Raw genomic sequence first — 22,901 nt, forward strand, 5'->3', positions numbered from 1 at the left:
GCAGAGGCTAAATTCTGCTTAAGGGAGATGAAAGCAGCATTTGCTTCACGTGGCCATGGCATGGGGTTAGGTACAGAGGATCGAGTGAGTTCTTGGAGTGGTTTAGCCAGAGAAGCATATTGGGGAATCCGTTGCCTACAGAACCCTGTCATGCCTAAGAATTTTCTGACCTGGCGTGGAGAGCAAGGCCGGGGAAAGCTAAGGATGGCTTGTACCCGGGCTGGAGAGAGTGTACGGGAGCCCTGGGAGAGAAGGAAGCCTAGGTATGTGACAGAGGTTTGGCAGAGCTGGAATTTTGTGCGAGAAGCCTTATGACCCTTGTTCGCTAAAGCTGTGAGAAGAGTTAGTGAATCAGTTTCTGAGGCAGACAGAGAGGGGGAGCACAGGAGTAAGTCATCCACATATTGGATCAGTGTGGATCCTGATGGGAAAACCAGATCAGCGAGATCCCTGGCTAGGGCTTGAGAAAAATAGGATGGACTTTCTGTATACCCCTGGGGAAGGGTAGTTCATGTATATTGCTGACCCTTGTAGGAGAAGGCAAAGAGATACTGGGATTCAGAGTGAACTGGGACAGAGAAGAAAGCGGAGCACAAATCTACAACAGTAAAGTGGGTTGCATTTGGAGGAATAGATGCTAGTATTGTAGCGGGGTTAGGGACCACTGGAAAAGAAGGTATGACAATACGGTTAATAGCTCGAAGGTCTTGAACAAATCGCCACGATTTGCCATCAGCCTTTTGAACTGGGAGGATAGGGGTGTTACAGGGGCTGGAACAAGGGACAATAATTCCTTGTTCTTTTAATGCAGATATAACTGGAGCAATCCCAGCCTCTGCCTCAGGATTCAAAGGATACTGAGACAGGCGAGGCAGAGGTTTGGAATTGTCTACAGTAATCCGAACTGGGTCAGTATTTAATCGGCCCACTTCAGATGGGTGAGATGGCCATAGGGAGGAAGGAACCTGAGAGATTAGGTGCTCTAGGGACGGAGTTAAGGGACAGCAAGGGACCGGAGTGGAGAGGGAAGTTTCAGACAGCAGGGAGGCTACAGAATCACATAAGGAAGACTGAGGGATTTGCAGATAGACACCATCTGGGGAGCAGTAAATAGAACAGCCAAGTTTGCATAGCAAGTCCCGTCCCAGAAGGTTTGCAGGGGTGGAATCAGAGAGGAGGAATGCATGTTCCTCAGAGAGGGGACTGACCTGAACAGACAAAGGTTTTGAGAGGGGAAAAGAGGTAGGGATCCCTGTAATGCCAACAGCAGACACAGATTTTCCAGATCGGGGAACCACAGGCAAGTCAGTGGTGCGGATTGTAGAAAGAGAAGCTCCAGTATCAACAAGGAAAGGGAGAGAGAGATCATTTACAGTCAGGACACATTCTCCAGTAGGGGACAGAGGTAATAAGGGAGCTAAAACTTTCTGAGGTTCCCCAGCATCCCGTCATTGTTGGGGTCAAAAATAGGGTTGGGGATCAGCTGGAGGAACCAGCGGGGGTTCACTTGATTTCCCATACGATTATTAGGTTGTCTTGGACACTCTCTTTTCCAGTGTCCAGGCTGTTTACAGTAGTTACAAACCCCAGTTAATCCAGCCCCCCGCCCCCTTCCGCAACCCCGTCCCTGCCCCCGGTGTGGTCTGCTTAGTCCTGAATAATGCTGTATCTGCAGAGCCATTAACTTTTGGGAGGACTGTTCCTCCTTTCCTTTTAAAGTGCGGTGGCAATGCTCTGCTACTGCCAGCAATTTGTCCATGGTTTCAGTCTCCCATCCCACACTTATTCATTTTAACATGCTGCCTGTGGCAGGGAGAAGACCATCAACAAATGCATGTGCCAAGGCCCCCTGCCCATTTACATCGGGCTCTTGTATTCCTGAATGTTGTAGGAAAATATCAGTTAGCCGGGACCTATAGTCGCCTGGGCTTTCTCCTTGCCCTTGCTTACAGCAACGTATTGCTGTCCAGTTTGTTTTAGGAGACCACACTTTGGGAATGACTTGATGCAGGCGCTTCCAAAGAGCCATACACCGGTCTCTGTACACCGAATCTGGGCCAGTACTTTTTATGGTCGAGTGGCGTGCCTCAGCTGGCCAATCTGCGGCAGCCAACCATTTATTATAATAACTGGCAGGAGCTAACAATTTGCACAGTTGGAGGAGATCTGTCTCAGAGGGTTTATAGGTTTCACAGATTAACAGAAACTCCTCAGCAAATTTGACAGAGTTTTCCTGTGGTTTGGGAAAACCTTTAACTATAGATAAAAGGGCTTATAATTCCATATGGACTCACTTTCTCCCATATTAAGGACTCGTAAGGGTGCCACAACAGTTTGATCAGAGTCTCTCATTAACCTCCCATCAGGTTCTCTTTTCCAAGAAGAGATGTCAAGAGAATCTTTGCAGTCTGCTTTGGATTTCTTCTTCATAATATTTTGCAGAGCTGCGAGGCCAATGAGGGTATCTTCTTCACTTTCATTATCTGTAGTCACTGAAGATTTTTCTTTTTCTGATTTCTTATTTGCGCAGGAGTGTGGTGGGGGTCGGGTTTGATCCGGATCATTGCACAGGACTGGGCAAAGGGGAGCGCTCGGACTAGTGGTGGGAGAGACTGCATCCAATTGAACTTTTAGTTTTTTTGCTAGAATTTTTTAAGAGAGGTGAGTTTTGACTCAGTCCATCTACGATTTACCTCTTCCCACCACTGCATGAAGCAGTCTACTTCTCCTCTCTCCAATTTGGTTTTTGGGAGGACGAGTTTGCTTTTTAAAGCGTCCACTCGATCCTTGTCCCAAGAACCTAACAGTGGCCACTGTAATTTGGGGTTCTCTAGAGCTAATTTGGACCATTTTTCAAGAAACCTACAAGAGTCCGGACCCCTCCTAAAATACATAAAATAAGCCGGAGTTCCCTTAGGGAACTGTTCTACCTTAGACTTCTGATTACCCATCCAGGAGGACTTCACACAGCACTCACACAAGAAGGAAATTCGGGCTTGGCAGAGCGGTACCCGGTGCAACACACAGAAAGGAGCCCACAGGCTACTGCCTCAACTGCCCTTGCTTTCACACCAGGGGTTATACCCAAGGTGTGGTGCGGCTGCAGCTGTGCAGATTCCACTTATTCAGACCGTGGGGACGGGGACCCCTTGGTCAGCCAGTCTCCGGACAGAGATGGCTCCCAGATTCACACACACACCACAGGGAAGACGGATAGACACAAAGACAAGACAGTCCTCAAACCGGTTAAAGCACAAAAATAATAATTACCTGAGACGTCTGATTCCAGAAGCTGGATCCAAAGACCCCTACCAGAACAGAGTGGGAACCAACAAGTTCAATGGCGTAGACTGCGCTGCTGCTGTGTACCTTTCTGTCTTGTGGAGGATCGCTTGGACTAAGCGTCCAGGCGCCGGCTGCCACGATCGTCCTGCAAGGCAGTCAGGGATCACACAGCCTCAGCGAAGCCGCTTGCCATCTCGGTGGGACCTCCAAATTGTCAAAGTTTGACTCAGACTCACAATTTATCAGACCACTCTGTTTTATTAGCAAAGCCGCTCTGCTAATACATTTAGAAGTGAGCCCCCCGAGTGGGGCTTGTGTCTCTTAATTTATACAGTTTTTTGGAGAACAAGTTACAGAGAAGTTACAGACAAAAGAAGAAAAAGATTTTAGTCACCACCCTTCGAGATCCCTGAGACCAGTCACGTATCTTCAATTACCTGCCACCCTTAACAATCTCCTTTAACAGCTTCCAGTTAACTTAACTAATTGCCCTTTACACCTTCCATTCTGATGCCTGCTTCTTAGACGTGCTGGCTCCATCTTAATTGCTTCTCCATTCAAAAGCTAACTGTCCCTAGTGTGCTCCCTCAGATACTTTGTAACATGTTTTGGCATGCCCTCTCATATACAATGTATCCAGCATGTCCCCTTATACAACGTTATACTTATACAATGTTATACTTCCACACCTTTCAACATACTGTACTTATGGAAAAGTAACTCAAATTTTCTTATGGTTAAAATGTTTGGTTTTTTTTGGGGTGTTCTGGATGATAGAATGCTGGATATGAAAGTTTACCACATGTGGGCTATGTCTACCCTAGCCCCAAACTTCGAAATGGCCATGTAAATGGCCATTTCGAAGTTTACTAATGAAGCGCTGAAATACATATTCAGTGCCTCATTTGCATGTGGGCGGCCACGGCACTTCGAAGTAGGCGGGGTCCTTTCGAAAAGGAGCCCCGTTGGGACAAGCCGCGTCAATTTCGAAGTCCCCATATTCCTGTGAGCAGATGGGAATAAGGGGACTTTGAAGTAGGCAGGGTCCTTTCGAAAAGGAGCCCCGTTGGGATGAACCGCATGGCGGCAAGCCGCGTCAATTTCGAAGTGCCACGGCCGCCCGCGTGCTAATAGGCGCTGAATATGTATTTCAGCGCTTCATTAGTAAACTTCGAAATGGCCATTTACATGGCCATTTCAAAGTTTGGGGCTACTGTAGACACGGCCTTGAAGACTGACAGACCCCGGTAACTGCAAGAATTCTAGGCACCATTGTAACTGTTGACATAAGTTTAAAACGTAACAGGGAGGTAGCCCTGTCAGTCTGTATTCTAACAAAACAAAAAACAGGAATCATATAGTGTTACATGACTGCTGGCTTGTTTTATAAGTTGAATCGGTTTGCCATTATCAGCATCTCTATAGAGTCATGTGTTAATTCACCCAAAAATACTTCCTGAGGAAATATGCTATCGTCCTTTTGGCTCTTAGAAATCTGTCTTTTGTTCAAAGGGGTTTTGTAGGTCCAGCAGCAGAATAAATGTCTGCAATTAATCCATATCTTTTAACTTCACCTACCAAATGCACTTTGCTGGTTTCAGTCATAACAACTCTTAAAACACTTTATATCACACTGAACGAAGTGGAACTAAAGGAAAACCATCTCTTTGACCAGGAAGGGTTAAGAATCTGCTAAGCTAGGGATAAGGTGGAGATAGAAGATCTTACCAAGGGCTGAAGCTTTGTAAGAACAGCTGAGTAAGAACAGAACTCTGGTTGAAGTGTTCAAATGTATTCAACTCACAGATGGCAGGATTAGTTCATCACACAAACACTTGGTGGGCTAGCAAGTCAAGTTGGGACACTGAATTGTTGTAAAGCAAACCTTGAGAGCTACTTTCTTCAGACTAAGGAGCATAGAGTTATTTAACTATCTGCAGATCTATAGTGTTCTCTAATTGTTATTGTAAAGATAGATGGCAGAATGAGATGGTATGGCGATGCCATTGGTGGCCTGAGGCTTATCTGGGACAAGAGGGGTGATTCCAAGAACTGTAATGAAGATAAAGTGTTGCTCCCAAGTGAGTTGTTCAAGTTAAATATTTTCTGTCCTCATTCTCTTTTTATTCTGATCAATACATCTATTCTTCAGTGAGAATGGTAGGGATCTAGTTTCCTTCCAGGAAAGATTCAAGAAAGACTTCAGATTCCGGAGAAACTGCGTAGTTTACTGTTTGTGTCAGTTGGGTTATTAGCAGATGGGAGAATCTGTTCTCATTTGATGATTAACTTCACAGTAGGCCTGTCAATTAATCACGGTTATCTCCTGTGATTAACTCACACATCCCAGTTAAAATTTTAGTTGTAGTTAATCACAGTTTAGTCACACTGTTAAACAATAGCAGAGACCAATTTCAATTTAAATATTTTTGTGTTTTCTTGCAGTTTCAAATATTGAATTTTTAGTTACAACACAGAATACAAAATGTACAGTGCTAACTTTCATTACAAATATTTGTACTGTTAACATAAGAAAATACATTTTTAATTCCGCATACAAATATCGTAGTGCAATATTTTGATCATGAAAGTTGAACTTACAAATATAGATTTTCTTTTTGTTACGTAACTTCATTCAAAACCAAAACAATGTTAGTCCACGAGTCCATTCAGTCGTACTTCTTGTTTGGCCAATCGCTCAAAAATATGTTTGGTTACCTTTCCAGGGGATAATGCTGCCCACTTTGTGTTTACAACATCACCTGAAAGTGAGAACAGGCATGGCACTTTTATAGCTGCCATTACAAGGTATTGATGTGAGTGCAGTTCCTACTTTCAAGTACCACTGTAAACAAGAAGTAAGCAGCATTATCTCCTGCAAATTTGTAATGAAACTTGTTTTGTCTGAGCAATTGGCTGAATAAAGAGTAGGATGGAGTGGACTTGTAGACTTTGTTTTTGAATGCAAGGTTTTTTTGTATGCAATTCTACATTTTTTGTAATTTCAACTTTCATGTTCGAGATTGTCCAATTCCCCCATTACAAGGTCTGTAGAACAAATGTTTTGTCTTTTACAGTGCAAATGTTTGTAGTATAAAGTGAGTGTTGTAAACCATACTTTGTTTGTAATTGAAAACAATATATTTTAAAATAAATGCTAGTCTCTTATTGTTTAGTAGCATGATTAATCACGGTTAATTTTTTCCCTTGCTTGACAGCCCTATTTTACAGTGATTTCTGAATTGCAGGGTAGCTCAAGGTCTCTGCTTATTTATTTATTTTTTTTGTGGCAGAATACAAACAGATGTAACTGCAATACTATTTACAAGAACTATATATTGTAAATATAGTAGAAGTCTTTTTTTATCGGGCACTTTGAGGACAGTGGGTATTAGTAAGTGAAAAATTCCAATTAACAAAGAGGGAGGGGTTGTAGGGTTGGGAGCTCGTGGGGTGGGGGGGCAGGGAGGGGCAGGTGGTTGGCTCATGGGAGAGTTTTTGGGGTACTAGATCTGGGGCACTCGCCTCAGGCAGCTCCCCCACAGTGGCAACCTGTCCCTGCTGCTCCTGGTAGCTGGCTAGGCAGCTCTGCGCACTGCCCCAACCCTAAGTGCTGGCTCTGCAGCTCCTGCCAATGGGAGTGATGGGGGCACTATGCACAGCTGCTAGCTGTGTCTCCAGCTAGGAGCAGCAGGAACAGGTTGCCACTTGCAGGGAGCTGGCTGAGGCCAGTGCCCCTCTCCTGGTGCCTGGCGCTTGGAAATCCTCCCTGTGTGCAAACCCCCTGCTTCAAGTCCTCTGCAGCACCCAAATTTCCTGTCAGAGCCTGCACTCTACCCCGGCTGTGTTTCCCTTCTGCACTCTGGACACCTTATGGCTATTCCTGTGGCCAGGATCAACAGGCACACTTCACCACTTCAGAAGAGCCTGGCGGAGCCCAGTAGAGAGCCTGCCAGTCCTGTGTCAACTGGACCATGACCTGGACTTTCTGGGAAGCTTAGAAATGCCAGTGTGTAGACCTTTCTAGTTGTCTTAAGGCTGCAAAATAGAACTTCTACTGTTTTTGTTTTTTTTTTTTTTCAATCAATTTGTCTTGGAAATCTTTGGCCAAAGTGCATATAAAAAATCAAAACAAAGTAACAATCTCTGGAAAATCAGAGTATGAAAGCACCAGTTACCCCAGGTGCACACCTGATGCAAAGCCAAGAGTGAGAACAAAACTTGTGATCTTTTCAGTTGAGGCATGCACTGCACATTTTAAAATGAATTTGCATATAACATGAGTTCAAAACTCTTTTTTTTTCAATATACTATGAGTATACACTCAAACCAAGAAATATTTTGGAACAGAGTGCCATTTTTTGTTTTGGCAAGTATTTTACAAGGGCCTCCAAAAATAAGGGTCTCTAAAGATAAAACAACATAACATTTCCCTCAAATAGATTAAACAGTTTTGAAAATAACCTAAGGCTTGTAATTCTGAAACCTATGAACTTCTAGAAATTTCCAACTAAGTTCAGGAAACATGTCTTTCTATAATCTACACTAATATTTAAAAATAGGGACATAGGTCAAAATGTATGCATAAAGCTTAAACCACCCACCTTGGCACTTCAGTAAGAGCAGCCTGATGTTGAGATGTGAATACAGCTACAAAGTGTTTGGAAATCAGGGAGCTTTTAATTAGATGCTTCACTTTGTTCACCTGAACTTGAAAAGGTTTAGCCAAATCTTTAAACTTTGTTGGCCACAGACAGACCTCTTGGGATGGTGTGTGTATGTGAGCAGAAGAAATAAACATTTGTAGTACAGTAGTGCTTTGGGTTGTTGTAGCCAGACATGAACCCCCCATTTGGCCTTTTCTTCCCCCCCCCCCACTGGGAGAGACAGAGAGAGAAACAAGCAGGGGAGACAGGTAGCCTTTGATGTCCTGGGAACGCAGGTGTGCTGTCTCGCCCAGCCTCTCTACTATACACAAAAACCAGACAGTGAATGGGCTAGCTAATGGCCGCCCTTCTGGCTGATCTCAGTAATTGACATACCTTGATCACTTCCCCAGGAAGAACGGGGAACCCCCACCCATCACCTCCAAAGGTACTCAATTGTCCACAATTCACAGGTGCAAACTGAGCCTTGCACCTTCCCTGGGAAACCTGGGTTCAAAAAGATTCCTCCCGATTGGCCACTTGAGACCAGGAAGAAGCCTCCGTGACAAAAGGGGTATAAAGGGGCTTGGCAGCCCACCCCCACTTTGAGTTTCAATCACCTACACCTGCTGGCCAGGTCTGGAATTAACTCCCAAGACTGGGGACGCCTGGTTTGTGTCTACTTCTTCCCAAGGGATTGAGAGAGAGATTCTGGGTCACACCGGATCTAGGAGGCAGGGGTAAGAATTACACCTGTATTACACTTCTTTCCTATAGGAATTGAGGGAAAGACTCTGGTTCCACCAGGTCTAAGAGGCAGGGGTGAAAATCACACCTGCAACTTGCCTTTCTTGTGTACACATTACTTGTATCAGTTTAAGCTAGCTAGTTTGTCTAAAACTTTTCTTAAGTTAAATGGTGTTGTTTCCCCTTTAAAAACTGCGAGTACTAACTTGTACTTTAATCATTTGTCTTAGTTAAATTGTTTCTATCTTTGTATAAATAAAAAGTAACTGTCAAAGCTTCTCTAAGTGTAATTTTCCTCTTGCTGCTGTACCCGAACTAAACACAAACCAAAGAACCCAGCCTGCTCTGGCTGCTTAGCGTAGCTGCTGGTGTGTCATCACCCCCTTTGCCCCACCGGACCCTTAGCTGGCACCTGGGCATCGGCTCAGTTGTCTATTTTTAAAATTTTAATATGTACCAGACTTGCGAAGTTAAGAACTCAGAAGTTAGAGTACCAGATTTAAGGTTGCTTAGTTGAGCTCTTCTGTGTGTGTATGCGTTATATGTTCTTTAGTTATACAATTACATGCTATTTTTTCCATATTCACCCACTTATCTTTATTGTCAGGGTAAGAATATTGTTGCAATAATTTCATTTCACTGAGAGGTAGCTGATGGTCTACTCTCTCCAGAGAGCAGGTGTATTGCTGGGGCTGGTTAAGCAAGGTAACATGAGAACAATGAGTATATAAATAGATGTGTTTTGGTTTCTTTTCACTGCATGCCCAAATCCTCTGATTGTTTGAGTCAAGTAAACAAATTTCAGAAACCTACAAGCAAAAAGCAGTACCCTTAATGCACAGAGATGGATCAGAGTGAACAGTTTAAACAAAACAAAAAGGCTATGCCCATGCTAGCAAGTTCTTTCAGAAAATCCAGCCATTTTTTGAAAGAATGCATGAAGCGTCTACACACAGAATATGCTCCTTCGATTCAAAATAGAAGAACGTGGGTCTTCTTACAGAACCCCTGTTCCACTCCTGGATCAGGAAGAGTACCTTCTTTCAAACAAAAAAGTATGTATAGACATTCCGCGGGCCCTTTTGTTGAAAGAGCAGTCCTCATGGCACCAGATGTTTTGATCCCTGGCCCGTTCTTTCAAAAGAGCAGGGAACGTGTGGATGCTCTCTACTGAAAGAGAAAATCAATCTTTCAATGTGCTTTTTTGTGTTTGGACACAATCTCTGAAAAGACAATGTTCCAGAAGAACTTTTTTGAAAGATGGCTGTCGTGTAGATGTAGCCAAAGAGTGCAATACCTATTGTACATGGAATATGAAAACAAAATAACGAAACTAAACATATACAGAAAACTGCAGACGTATTAAAAGCCAACATTTAATTAAAAGGGAAACTTTTTTGGCATGTTTTCATGATTAGGCCACTTAAAAACAACAGGAGGGTAAGAGGTTGTTTTTTGACTGGGTCTATCACCATTAATCATCTTATGACCTTGATGGAGCTGCTAATATGGGGAATAGCTGTTTCCTTCCTCTCAGTACCCTTCACAATGACTGTTTGTTGCATCTAATTTAGGAACATTTTGAATTAGCAGAATAGAACTCCAAGTCCAGTTCTTTACCACATCCTGCTCCTTACATTTCATTGAAGGTGAGCTTTTTTAATGCAATAAAACCACAACAAAATAAACTTGACAGATTCTTAGTCTATTGGATATTGCTTTTCAAATTGTGTAAGAGGCAGAAGGAAGAATTGGTAAAACCCAAGTGAGGATTTCTCATTGTGGTATGCTTGCTTTTTCAGGCGGTGGTAGCATAGCTGTTCTAGCTGGATCACTTATAAAAGGTAATGTGCATGTTGACCTGAAATGAAAACTAATGGAAGACTGTATTAAAACTATCACTGAATTTTTTTTTGTGTTCCCAAATATATTGCTGTGAGGATCTACCATTTTTATGTATAAACCTGTTTTAACTTCATTAATAGTAACTGACACTTTTTCAGTCACATTAAATGCGTATCGTATGTCTTGAGAGAGATTCTCCATTTTTTTGATCATTTCAGGTTCCATTAGTAACATCTGTTAGTCATTCTTGTAGTGTCACCATCCAACAATGTGCCTAGTGAGAGCTATCTGAAAATGAAAGGATGAAGTTTAATTAAAAATTCTCTTTCTAGGTATAGCTAAAATAACTCCCAATGGCAGAAAAGTAACTACATTATCTGAATCATCTTCTTGGGTTTCCAGACCTCAGTATTTTCCCAACTAAATTTAAGAAAATTAAAGATGTCTATTTTATACAAAAACTCTGGTTTTCTGTTGATTATGTTGAGGTAGATCATTTTTTTTTGTACGTGAAGAGCTAGATTCAGATGTCTGGTCTGATGTATTTTTGTTCCCTGAATATCAGTAATGTCATGCTAGCTTAAAAAACCAAAAAACCCTTTATTTTTGTGTTTAACAGCAGGAGTCTCATTTTTGAGGACTACTAGCAGGATTTAATGTATTATGTTTGAATGTATTCATACTTGAATTATTTCTAAAACTTGTGTTTTCTTACAACCATGAGTAGAGTTTTCAAGTGGTTGAAGTAACAGTTTAATGTAAGTTGAACCTCTCTGGTCCAGAACACTCTCATCCAGCAAACTCTGTAGTCCAGCATGATTTTACTTAGCTGGATGACTGCTGCTTTTGCGTGGCCAAGTTTCCCATGGTCCCAGAAAAAATGTGTTGACAGCCATCAGTCCTGGCTCTGTGTTCTGTGCTACTATTTAGCTTTAATTTACCCCTAAAGCTATGTCTACACGAGAAGTATCTGTCGACATAAGTTACTGTCAAGAGGGAAATCTCGACAAACCCTCTCTCAACAGGTGGCATCTACACACAACTTGCTCTGTCGACAGAGAACTGCCAGACTGCACTGCCCTCTAGTGCCAGAAAGCAGAATCGCAGCTCCGCAAAGAGGGCTACTTGGCAACATCAGAGGGCTACCCGGCAACTCTGCCGACAGATTGTTATGCCTCAAATTTTTGAGGGGTAATATTGTCGAGGCAAAGGCAGAGTTCTGTCGAGAAGCTGTCAACAGATTGCTTTAAGTGTGTAGATGCTTCCTGAGTCATGCTGTCGACACAACTCTCTAGTGTAGACCCAGCCTAAGTGTCTAAGAGCCCAGTAAGCCCTGGAAGTGTTTGGTAATGCTGCTAGACAATATTGACTTGCTGTGGTTCAGTAAATTCTCTCATTTGGTATCAGTTGGGTCCCGAGGGTGCCAGACTAGATAGGTTCAGCCTGTAGTATTGTTTGTAGATGCTGATGCCATGTATTATTCATTGTCTTGTCTTGGAAAAAAGTTAATCTTCCAGTTTAATTTTTTTTTTAAAGTTTCTGGACTAGTATGGACTAGTTTGCAATTTAAACTTAAAACTGTCAGATTTAGAATCCTGAGGCCAGCTGCTTATTTGTTTTGCTTGCAACTGTGGTAGTGCAATCTTGGCAGGTAAGTATTTTGAAATACTTTACTGGTCAAGTATTCAAAGCTGTGCTTTAGTTGGGTGTTACGAAATTATTTTTTATGCAGGCTTCATTAGTTTGAACAAACTCTTGTGGAAATAGGCTATGACAGGATTAACATGGGAGAGGAATGGAGCAGGTTTGCCTTAAGGGACCTGTGACTGTTCAGAAAGATTTTATTTAAAGGTAAAATATATTATTTTGCAGTGGGGGAGACAGAGAACATAAAAATCTTTGTTTCTAGGTTAAAATATTGAATGAAATGCATCCTAATATCTCATTAGATGTGAAATCTTGAAATGGCTTGTGTAATTAGCAGTCCTATTAAGTTAAAAATGTGGTATTTTATCAAATCGGAGCAAATAGTCATTTATCAAAGTGAGACCATTAGATTTTTTTTGTATTTTCTGCCCTTGGTTGTGGTTTATCACATTTTTAACTTGTATAAATGCAGTCTTTCCATTCAGTATGGGGTTTTTTTTTTCCTTGTGTGATGTGAGAAACATGGCCTGTGACATCAGGTTTACTGCCAAATTTATCTGATTGGAAACATGGGTCCTGAAAATGAAATCTTCCCCACAGTATCCTGTTGTTTACTTTCATTCCTTAGGGAATTTATTGCTTGACCAAATAATAGTGTCATATAGACACCTGCCTGAAGCGATTTATAAATTTTTTAACTGTTATTGTAACCAAAGGAACCATTTTACTTTTATGAGTTAACATCATTGTGCCTTTCCAAAAGTAGACTGCTGTAAGTTTATACATTCTTTGTGCCTTTCCCCATTTACCTTAAGGTACAGAGTGCATTGTAATGTTCCTGAGACTGAAAAGCAAAATAACTGGTTATAAACATAGTCCATGGAATATTTCTTTCTGTTCATCTAAAAAAAATCTTTGAAATTCTGCCATTGCCTAATCAAAATCTTCATCTTAAATGGGAGTGGCTTTTGCCATGTCATTCCTGCATTACACTGAAATATAGTATAGCTCACTGAAAAATCCTTTGGAACAGGGAATATCTCCTCCATTAAAGCCTGAAGGTACTCTCATTTAGGCTTGGTTTGGAAAGGAAAGCAGTTTTCAGGGATACTGTTCACTTTCTTAAATCCAGATACAGGAATGCTCTAAAAAGTATCTAAGCATTTGTGGCAATGTATGTAAGCTGAGAGACTTTTTCTCATTATTTTGGTGGAAAATGTCTGAAGCTGCTGGATCTAAAACTAAAATACTGAAAGTTGCTCAGGCTTAGTGTCACATGGCCTTCTGAGTTAAGACCCCACATGACTGTTGTTGCACTTGCATTTTAGCAAGTACTTAGTCAAGAGTGCCTCACAGTTAACTGCAGACTCTTGGAATTCCTATCAGGCTTACAATAGGATTTTTTCCCCCCACTTCTGGGTAGAACAGTGAATTGATATTTACTTGCCAAGGAACTTTACTTTAGTGGAAGCTGAATATGACTAGAATCTGTCATGCTCAGGTCTGAGGAAACTAACACATTTCTCAATATATTTTTTTTTCTTTCCTTGAGGAAATTTGTCAGTTTGAAGTAATAAAACTGAATGAGTAGACAATTCTTATCCCTTTTTTCATCCACACAGGTAGTCTGGGGTTAGATATCTTGACTGGTGCCACATACCAAATGTGTGGTTCAGGTGGGTAGAAAATCCAGGTTTGCAGTCTCCAGTCTCTATATGCTAGCCAACAGGCATGTTGTATGTAACATGGAAAAATGAGGATACCAGTTTCACTAATTTTTGCATAAAAAGAGGGCACTCTACCGTCTCAGCAATTTTTTTTCCTTTCTCTGATTCTACATATTTCTTCTGGAACATGGAGAGAAAGGAATTGGTCACTTTTTACACACACACAGACTCTCTCTCTCTCTCTCTCTCCTCACAATCATAAGCTGCAATAGCACACCTTATGTGCCAGGAGTGGGATGAGAGTTGGGCTATAGGCTCTGGCGAGATGACACCCGTGTAAAAACATTAAGCTCACCTTGAGTTGTCAGCCAAGTGGGATGCTCTGGAGCATTAGCACAGAAATAAAGTCCAAAAATGTTTACGTAAATGGTGTTTGATTAGTTGTGTGATTAAATCTCACATTGTGATTTCCCCCCCCCCCCCCCCAAACATTTTGCTAGCCTTGTTTATAGGTGTGCTAAGACACTTTAAAAAACAAAAACACTCAGAAAATGAGGTAGTGGTAGGTTGGTCTGCAGTTGAAAGCTGAGCATGTGTGTCAGCCGGACTTGAAAAACAGGTTTGGCCACACTAAGCTGTAGTTTTGCCAAGTGGGAAATGTTGGGATTTGCTGTCTCTGAGAGTGAGGAACTGAACTAGATTTTTATCTCATACTTAGTTTGGACCAAAACAAAAAGCAGTCAAGTAGCACTTTAAAGACTAGCAGAATAGTTTATTAGGTGAGCTTTCGTGGGACAGACCCACTTCTTCAGACCATAGCCAGACCAGAAGAGACTCAATATTTAAGACACAGAGAACCAAAAACAGTAAGCAAGGACGACAAATCAGAAAAAGATAATCAAGGTGAGCAAATCAGAGTGGAGGGGTGGGGGGGGGGCAAAAGATCAAGAATTAGATGTCTGCATACTTGGCTCAATCTAATTCTTGATCTTTTGCCCCCCCACCCCCACCCCTCCACTCTGATTTGCTCACCTTGATTATCTTTTTCTGATTTGTCGTCCTTGCTTACTGTTTTTGGTTCTCTGTGTCTTAAATATTGAGTCTCTTCTGGTCTGGCTATGGTCTGAAGAAGTGGGTCTGTCCCACGAAAGCTCACCTAATAAACTATTCTGCTAGTCTTTAAAGTGCTACTTGACTGCTTTTTGTTTTGATAGTGTATAGACTAGCACGCCTTACTCTCTGTTAATATTTAATTTGGACCAGCGAACCTAGGGCTAAAAGGAAATACGTATCATGTCTCCACTAGTCACCACCAAATATTTTTCTCTGTTTTACTTTTAGCTAGGGATTCAGCATCTGAAGGCAGCAATATTCCTGCACACATTAGTGTACTATTTTATTAACAATGGGTATTTTTGCAATTTACATAGAATTCTTCAGCTAATTCAAATGTGGCATTATAGAGAAAACTAAGAAACCTGTGGGTATTATGCTCTCTCCTTGTATTTTGCTGTAGTCTCAGAATCCAAAGCTTTAATTTTTTTTAAAGGACTTGTTATTGTTAAGATGCCCTTAAGAATGCAAAGAGATCTACTGCTGTATTGCTTGGTGGCTGCAGCCTGTCAGCTGAAATAGTGCTATTGAGAGGTGTGAAATAGTACCATTTATCTAACTGGGGTCCTGATTTTGAAACCTTATGATGATGTATTTGTCTGTGTTGTTAACTAGTTGATACATTCAACAAATATGGTTGAATAATACATTCAGTATATTGCGGCACGTTAACATTGCAAACAATGGGAAAGTGTGGCTGAGAAATCGGGTTTGTTTTTGGTTGTTAGTGTTATAAAACATCTCCAATATCAAAATTCCTATGTACATATTGATTAGGCTTGCTCAGTGAGCTCCATTTAAAGCATTTTTCTGAATAGCAGTTTCTCACCTTTCAATTATATTGAAAATGATGTATAACAATTTGCAGTCTTCCCCTGCCTCTTAGGGTGAATTTTTGTAAGTCAAAAATGTAATTACTATTAATTTCAATGGGAAAGAATTTTATGCATTCTTGAGCCCCAAAATTTATACCCATTTAAGCTAAAACACCACCAAATCCCATTAAAATGAACACAATTACTTCAATAGTTAACATTAGTTATCATAACACAACCTAACAAGGCATTTTCCCTTCCTTAATTATTCTATCATATGGCTGTTTACCTGCTTTTGTTAAGCTCTTTCGTAGCTATTACGCACCGTACACTTAAGACTAGTAGGTAGTGTGGCCTGCGGAGCAGAACCCAGGGCCAGGGGGCTGTCCCAGGTGCAGAGACTGGGAAACAAATCGAAGAGCACCTGGGAGGGGGACACAAAGCTGGGTAGCTGCCCGCGACTGCAGAAACGGGGCTCGTGCAAGGGGGCGGGCAGGGCAGAGCAGGCAACAGGGAGGCAGCCCAACCTAAGCTTAGCTTGGGTTAAGAGGGGAGGGGATGGTGCCAGGGGCTGGCTGTGTGGGGAGCTGGGCGGGCACAGGGGGCCCCTGGTTGGTGAGGGGCGATGCCTCACTCGTGTGGGGCTGCATGGCAGAGAGGCCCTGCCAGCGGCGGCCAAGGTGCTAAATGCAAAGGAGTGGTGCCTGAGGAACAGCTGCACGGGGGTGGGGGGCGGTGGTGGCCCCCTAGCTTCCTGGGGGGTGGTGAGCGGCAGGGGAGGGGCAGGGCGGGGCTGGGATGAGCTGCATGCCCAGCAGCCACATCTCCTGGGAGCCCCCAGCTGGGCCAGGGCACACTGCTCCTGCAGTGCTGGGGTAGAGACCCAGACCAGCCACAGGTAAAGGCTGGGCCAGGGGCTCCAGGAAACCGCTGTTGGGCACTGCGGAGAGGTGCATCAGTCCTCGTAAATTGGAGGAAATGCCTTGTAAAATGAAGTAGAGGTTTTAAATCAAACTCCCATGAGTTTGAATTCTTGATACCCGAATGGGCGTATCTCGGGGTACGACTGTACTAGAAATACTGTTTATCTGATGTACATTAAAATAATTTCTATAAGAACTGAAGAGTAAGATGGGGGTGGGGGAAATCTCTGCAGATCTTGCTGTTGGTGACCAAAGTTTAACTTCGTTTCCAGAAAATACTTAGTGGCACGTTTGTGTGTGTGGGGGGGGGGGGCAGGGATGGATATGAGCAAATTACTTAATGTCCCTAGGCTTTAACAGTGTCAAATAAAACTGCACATCCTCTGTAGTCAGTGAGCCTTCTCTTTATGGAAAAGTTTTAAAAAGTTATTTTAAACATTTTCTTTTAAATATTGTGACCTTTAAAAACACCACAAAACTCCTAACCCCGTTGAAATATGTTTAAAATTTTTTCCATTAAATTCATAATATGGATGACAGTTTCTCAGGGTGGGTGAGTGGTTCCTCTGTTTGAAATGAAACAGTGGAAGGTTGTTGGGATTCCAGTGACAGAAAAACCCGTTGTGGAAGTGTGAGCTGTGTCTATGCACCAGGCTATGCTGACTCAGCTATGCTGCTGCAGGATCCATGCCAAAAATCAGATTCCCATATTTTTGCCTGGAGCCTCTAATTTTGAGACTTAGTGTTTCCTGTGACCCTAGACAGCAAAAGAGCAACGTAGGAACCAAGAGATTTACACAGTAAGTGCATGATTTGATTCTCGCTAATGTGGCATTTGGTAAAACGGTGTGCCATACGAGCATTTTGGCCTTTTTGATTCCTGACCAAAAGACTGGTGATGCCATAATCAAAGAAGGCCATATCACATTTGTAAGCATGTATCTTAGCTTCTAGTTGTTCATTCATAACTGCATCACTAGACTCACTGCTGGTGGTTGAAGCAGTTACTGTCTGTAAAAAAAACTTGCTAATCTTGCATAGTAGTAGTAGGCATCCTTCAGTCTGCATAGACTATGGATCGCGCCCTTTAAAGTTTCAATTGAGGACTTCATTTACAGCGTCTATTGTGACTATAAACACCCACACGAGAGTGACAGTCCTTGCTGCATCTCTTGCAGATGTAGTGGGTGTCTGGCAAGTCCTTATTGTGCTTTCTGTGTGCTCGCTTCTCCTCTGCTAGCTGTCTGATCTTCAACTCGCCCTTCTGAAGGCCCTTGTGTAAACCCTGCCTCCATCTGCTGCGGTCGTCTGCTAGTTCTTCCCAGTTGTCCAGCTCGATGTCTGCTTCTCTGAGGTCTCTCTTGCAGACATCTTTGTAGCGCAACGGGGGGCGTCCGGGAGGTCTTTTGCCAGAGGCTAGCTCACCATACATGATCTCTTTTGGAATCCTTCCATCATTCATCCTGTGGACATGGCCAAGCCAGCGGAGTCGACACTACCTGAGGAGGGTGTGCATGGTTGGGATTCCAGCTTGCTCGAGGACAGCGGTGTTGGTCACTCTGTCCTTCCATGATATTCCAAGGATGCGCCTGAGGCAGCACAAGTGGAAGACATTCAGCCTCTTTTCCTGGCGGGCACACAGGGTCCAAGTCTCGCTGCCATAAAGGAGGGTGCTGAGGATGCAGGCTCTGTAGACTTGCATTTTGGTGTGAGTATACAGCTTGTTGTTATTCCACACTCTCTTGCTGAGTCTGGACAGAGTTGTGGCCGCTTTTCCGATCCTCCTATTCAGCTCAGTGTCCAATGACAGGGTGTCAGTGATGGTGGACCCGAGGTAAACGAACTCGTGGACGACCTCTAATGTATAGTTGTCAATGCTGATTGATGGGGATTCAGCAACATCCTGACCGAGTACGTTTGTCGCCTTTAGGCTGATGGTAAGCCCAAAGTCCTTGCACGCTTTGGAGAACTGATCCAGCAGTTTTTGAAGCTGGTCTTCTGTGTGAGACACTACAGCAGCATCGTCTGTGAACAGCATGTCTCTGATGAGGACTTCCTGCACCTTAGACTTAGCTTTCAGCCTTGCAAGATTAAACAGTTTCCCATCAGATCTTGTGTGCAGCAAGATGCCCTCTGTTGAAGATCCAAAGGCATGCTTCAGGAGGAGTGCGAGGAAGATCCCAAACAATGTCGGAGCAAGCACGCATCCTTGTTTGACGCTGCTCCTGATTCTGAAAGCATCCGATAATGCGCCGCCATATTGTCTCGTGTCTTCGTGGAACCGCTGGATCATCTTGAGTAACCGTGGAGGACAGCCTATCTTGTGGAGCAGTTTGAACAGACCATCCCTGCTGACCAAGTCAAAAGCCTTGGTCAAGTCGATGAAGGCTATGTAGCGTGGCTTTCTCTGCTCCCTGCACTTCTCCTGCAGCTGCCTTAGAGAGAAGACCATGTCAACGGTAGACTTCTCTGCGCAGAATCCGCACTGCGATTCAGGGTACACCCTCTCAGCAATCTTCTGGAGTCTGCCAAGGATGACGCGAGCGAACAGTTTACCAGTGACGCTAAGGAGGGAGATTCCATGGTAGTTGTTGCAGTCACTTCTGTCTCCTTTGTTCTTATACAACGTTACAATGTTAGCGTCGCAAAATAATTGGGATCATAAATGGAGTTTTAACACACAAGTTGAAATAACAAATGTTCTCCCAAAGGCTGAAATGGTGTGTAGATATCTAAATTAAGATTCCAGGAGGGTACTGAAGTTTTAACAGAGGGAGCAAATAACCGTAGATGTCAAGTTCCCTTAAACACAACCTCTTAACTGTGTTATTACCCAATATTTATGTATTATAAGAGAAAATGGGATGTTGATATGGCTGAAATATGGACCTAAGTCGAAGGGAGTGATAGCTGTGATGTTTTGAGTTGGGAGTAAGCTCGTAAGTATACACAGAACTGAGTCTTTGCAGCAGACATATTCACTGTCCACATAGTGAAACTATTCCATTTTGAAATCAACATTTTGGAGTGTTCATTAGTACGTTCTCAACAACAGAATAACCGGGAAGTTCCAGTTTCTGTTCAAACCCATGCAGTAAGGTGAAGTTTCATTCTGCAAGATAGATTGAACAGTTCTGTTGGGTCAGCAAACCTGGAATGTCAGGGAACCCTCTTTGATCCTTTCTGAGAAGTAAAGTGCACCTGTGAACCATTGATGCCTCGCCAAACAGGTGCAATTAAAAATCATCATGTCTTTGTCCTATTTTTGTTTTGCCAGTTACTCTTTGTAGTTAGGGGCAGTGGAGAAGAAACATGCTGGATATGTTTTTTTGTGTGCTACAAATAGTGTTCTGCATTTTTGGCTTTTATTTGTTTTTAAAAAAAATCCAGGATTCTTTGTTTATTTTCCAAACAGTAAAACCAAGTTGAAATTGGGCTAAAAGTAGAAGAATCGTAGGGTGGGGAGAAGAAAAGTATTTCCATAATTATCTTACTATGGTACATAGAAACTTTACTTTATAACTAAGGTAATTTGCCTCTTTGAGGTACTAGATTTTTTTTTTCTCCCCCAGAAGTCCTGGTTTGTCAGAAGAGGCCCCCCCATTGCTTGCCTCAGGTCACCACCCAAACCTTCTGCACCTTTCTCTCACCCACCCCCAGAACACACCTTCCTCCCAGACCCTGTACAACCTCCTACATCCCTCTCTGCAGAGCCCTCAGAATCCTCTCCTGCACTCACACCACCTCCCAGACCCTGCTCCCCAATCCTCTGCCCCAGGGCACAAGCCCTTCCTTTACCCAACACAGGACAGCCGACACACCACTGGTGGAGGAGGAGACGGCTCAGGGTGGACACTGGCAGCTGGTTACTTCTGGCAGCAGGCAGTGCTCCACCCTTCTCCCAACCCTCCCACTGTGGTACTAGGAAACCATTATGCTGTACTTGATACAGGACATGAGGGATTGCCCCGTACAGCAGAGGAGAAGTCTTGTACTCCCAAGGCTGGGAGGTCAGCTGCCACCACTGTGAAGAAGAAAAGTAGAGTGGTGGTGGTCAGCGTTTCTCTTCTGAGGGGGACAGAGGCACCCATCTGTCACCCTCACATTTCATCTTGGGAGGTATGCTGCCTGCCAGGGGCCCGTATCCAAGAGGTTACGGAGGTGTTGTCGAGGATTATCCGGCCCTCTGACTACTATCCCATGCTACTCATCCATATGGGCACTAACGATACTGCGAAGTGTGACACTGAGAGGATCAAGAGTGACTACAGGGCTCTGGGAGTATAGGTGAAGGAGTTTGGGGTGGTATTCTCTTCAATCCTTCCTGTCAATGGTAGGGGCCCAGGCAGAGACAGGTGTATCCTGGAGGTGAATGCCTGGCTGCATAAATGTGTCGCCAGGAGGGCTTTCGCTTCCTCGACTTTGGGATGCTATTCCTGGAAGGACTGCTAGGCAAAGATGGTATTCACCTTTCGAGGAGAGGGAAGACCCTATTTGGACACAGACTGGCTCACCTAGTGAGGAGGGCTTTAAACTAGGTTTGACGGGGACAGGGGAGCAAAGCCCACGGGTAAGTAGAGAAGATGGAGACCTGGGAGATGAGTTGGAAATGGGAGGGAGCATGGGCCATAATGGCAGAGAAGAAGGAGGGTTAGGGCAAAAGTGGGAGGCAAGATCAGATCAATATCTTAGATGCCTATATACAAATGGAAGAAGTATGGGTAATAAGCCGGAAGAACTGGAAGTGCTAATAAATAAATTGTTGGCATCACAGAAACTTGGTGGGATAATACATGTGATTTGGAATGTTGGTATGGAAGGGTACAGCTTGCTCAGGAAGGATAGACGGGGAAAAAGGGACGAGGTGTTGCCTTGTATATTAAAAATGTATACACTTGGACTGAGGTGGGAGATGGACATAGGAAATGGGGGTGTTGAGAGCCTGTGGATTAAGCTAAAAGGGGTAAACAAACCAAGGGTGATGTCCTGCTAGGAGTGTACTACAGGCCACCTACCCAGGTGGAAGAGGTGGATGAGGCTTTTTTTAAACAATGAACAAAATCATCCAGGGCCCAGGATTTGGTGGTGATGAGGGACTTCAACTATCCTGATTTATGTTGGGAAACTAACACAGCAACACACAGACTATCCAATAAGTTTATGGACTGCATTGGAAACAACTTCTTATTTCAGAAGGTTGAAAAACCTACCGGGGGAAGATGTCCTAGATTTGATTTTAACAGATAGGGAGGAATTGGTAGAGAACTTGAAAGTGGAAGGCAGCTTGGGTGAAAGTGATCATGAAATCATAGAATTCACAATTTTAAGGAAGGGTAGAAGGGAGAACAGCAAAATAGAAACAATGGATTTCAGGAAGGCAGATTTTGGTAAACTCAGCTGGTAGGTGGGGTCCCATGGGAAGCAAGACTGAGGGGAAAAACGATGGAGGAGAATTGGCAGTTTTTGAAAGGGACATTATTAAGCGCCCAAAAACAAGCTATCTCACTGCATATGAAAGATAGAAAATATGGCAAAAGACCACCTTGGCTTAACCAGGAGATGGTGCATGATCTCAAAATTAATAAAGGAATCATATAAAAAATGGAAACTAGGACAAATTACAAAGGATGAATATAGGCAAACACAGGATTGCAGGGGCAAGATTAGAAAGGCAAAGGCACAAAATGAGCTCAAATTAGCTACGGGCATAAAGGGAAACAAGAACATTTTTTATGAATACATTAAAAGCAAGAGGAAAACCAAGGATAGGGTAGGCCCGTTCCTCAGTGAGGAGGGAGAAACAGTAACAGGAAACTTGGAAATGGCAGAGATGCTTAATGACTTCTTTGTTTCAGTCTTCACTGAGAAGTCTGAAGAAGGAATGCCTAACATAGTGAATGCTAGTGGGAAAGGGGTAGGTTTACAAGATAAAATTAAAAAAAAAAAAATCCACAAGCTAAAAATCACTTGGGAAAGTTAGATGTCTGCAAGTCTCCAGGGCCTGATGAAATGCATCCTAGAATAATCTAGGACCTGATAGAAGAGGTATCTGAGCCATTAGCTATCATCTTTGGAAAATGATGGGAGACACGAGAGATTCCAGAAGACTGGAAAAAGGCAAACACAGTGCCCATCTATAAAAAGGGGAATAACAACACAGGAAACTACAGACCCGTCAGTTTAACTTCTGTACCAGGAAGGAACAAGTAATTA

The 22,901-nt window shown here is 43.1% G+C and overlaps 1 protein-coding gene across 9 annotated transcripts in view; it reads left to right on the forward strand.

The window, feature by feature from the left end:
• ATP11A (ATPase phospholipid transporting 11A) overlaps window positions 1-22,901 on the forward strand; it is a 270,256-nt gene that overhangs the window by 57,197 nt on the left and 190,158 nt on the right. Inside the window, exon 1 of one of the 9 annotated variants that reach the window (XM_074990542.1) lies at window positions 10,487-10,522. The exons of the other annotated variants lie outside the window; for them this stretch is intronic. The gene's annotated coding sequence lies outside the window, so the exon portion shown is untranslated. Of the gene's footprint in view, window positions 1-10,486; window positions 10,523-22,901 lie in introns of those variants that run through there. 9 annotated transcript variants of the gene reach the window in all.

This window comes from Carettochelys insculpta, chromosome 1, assembly GCF_033958435.1.
Source record: "Carettochelys insculpta isolate YL-2023 chromosome 1, ASM3395843v1, whole genome shotgun sequence".
Lineage (NCBI taxonomy): Eukaryota > Metazoa > Chordata > Testudines > Carettochelyidae > Carettochelys > Carettochelys insculpta.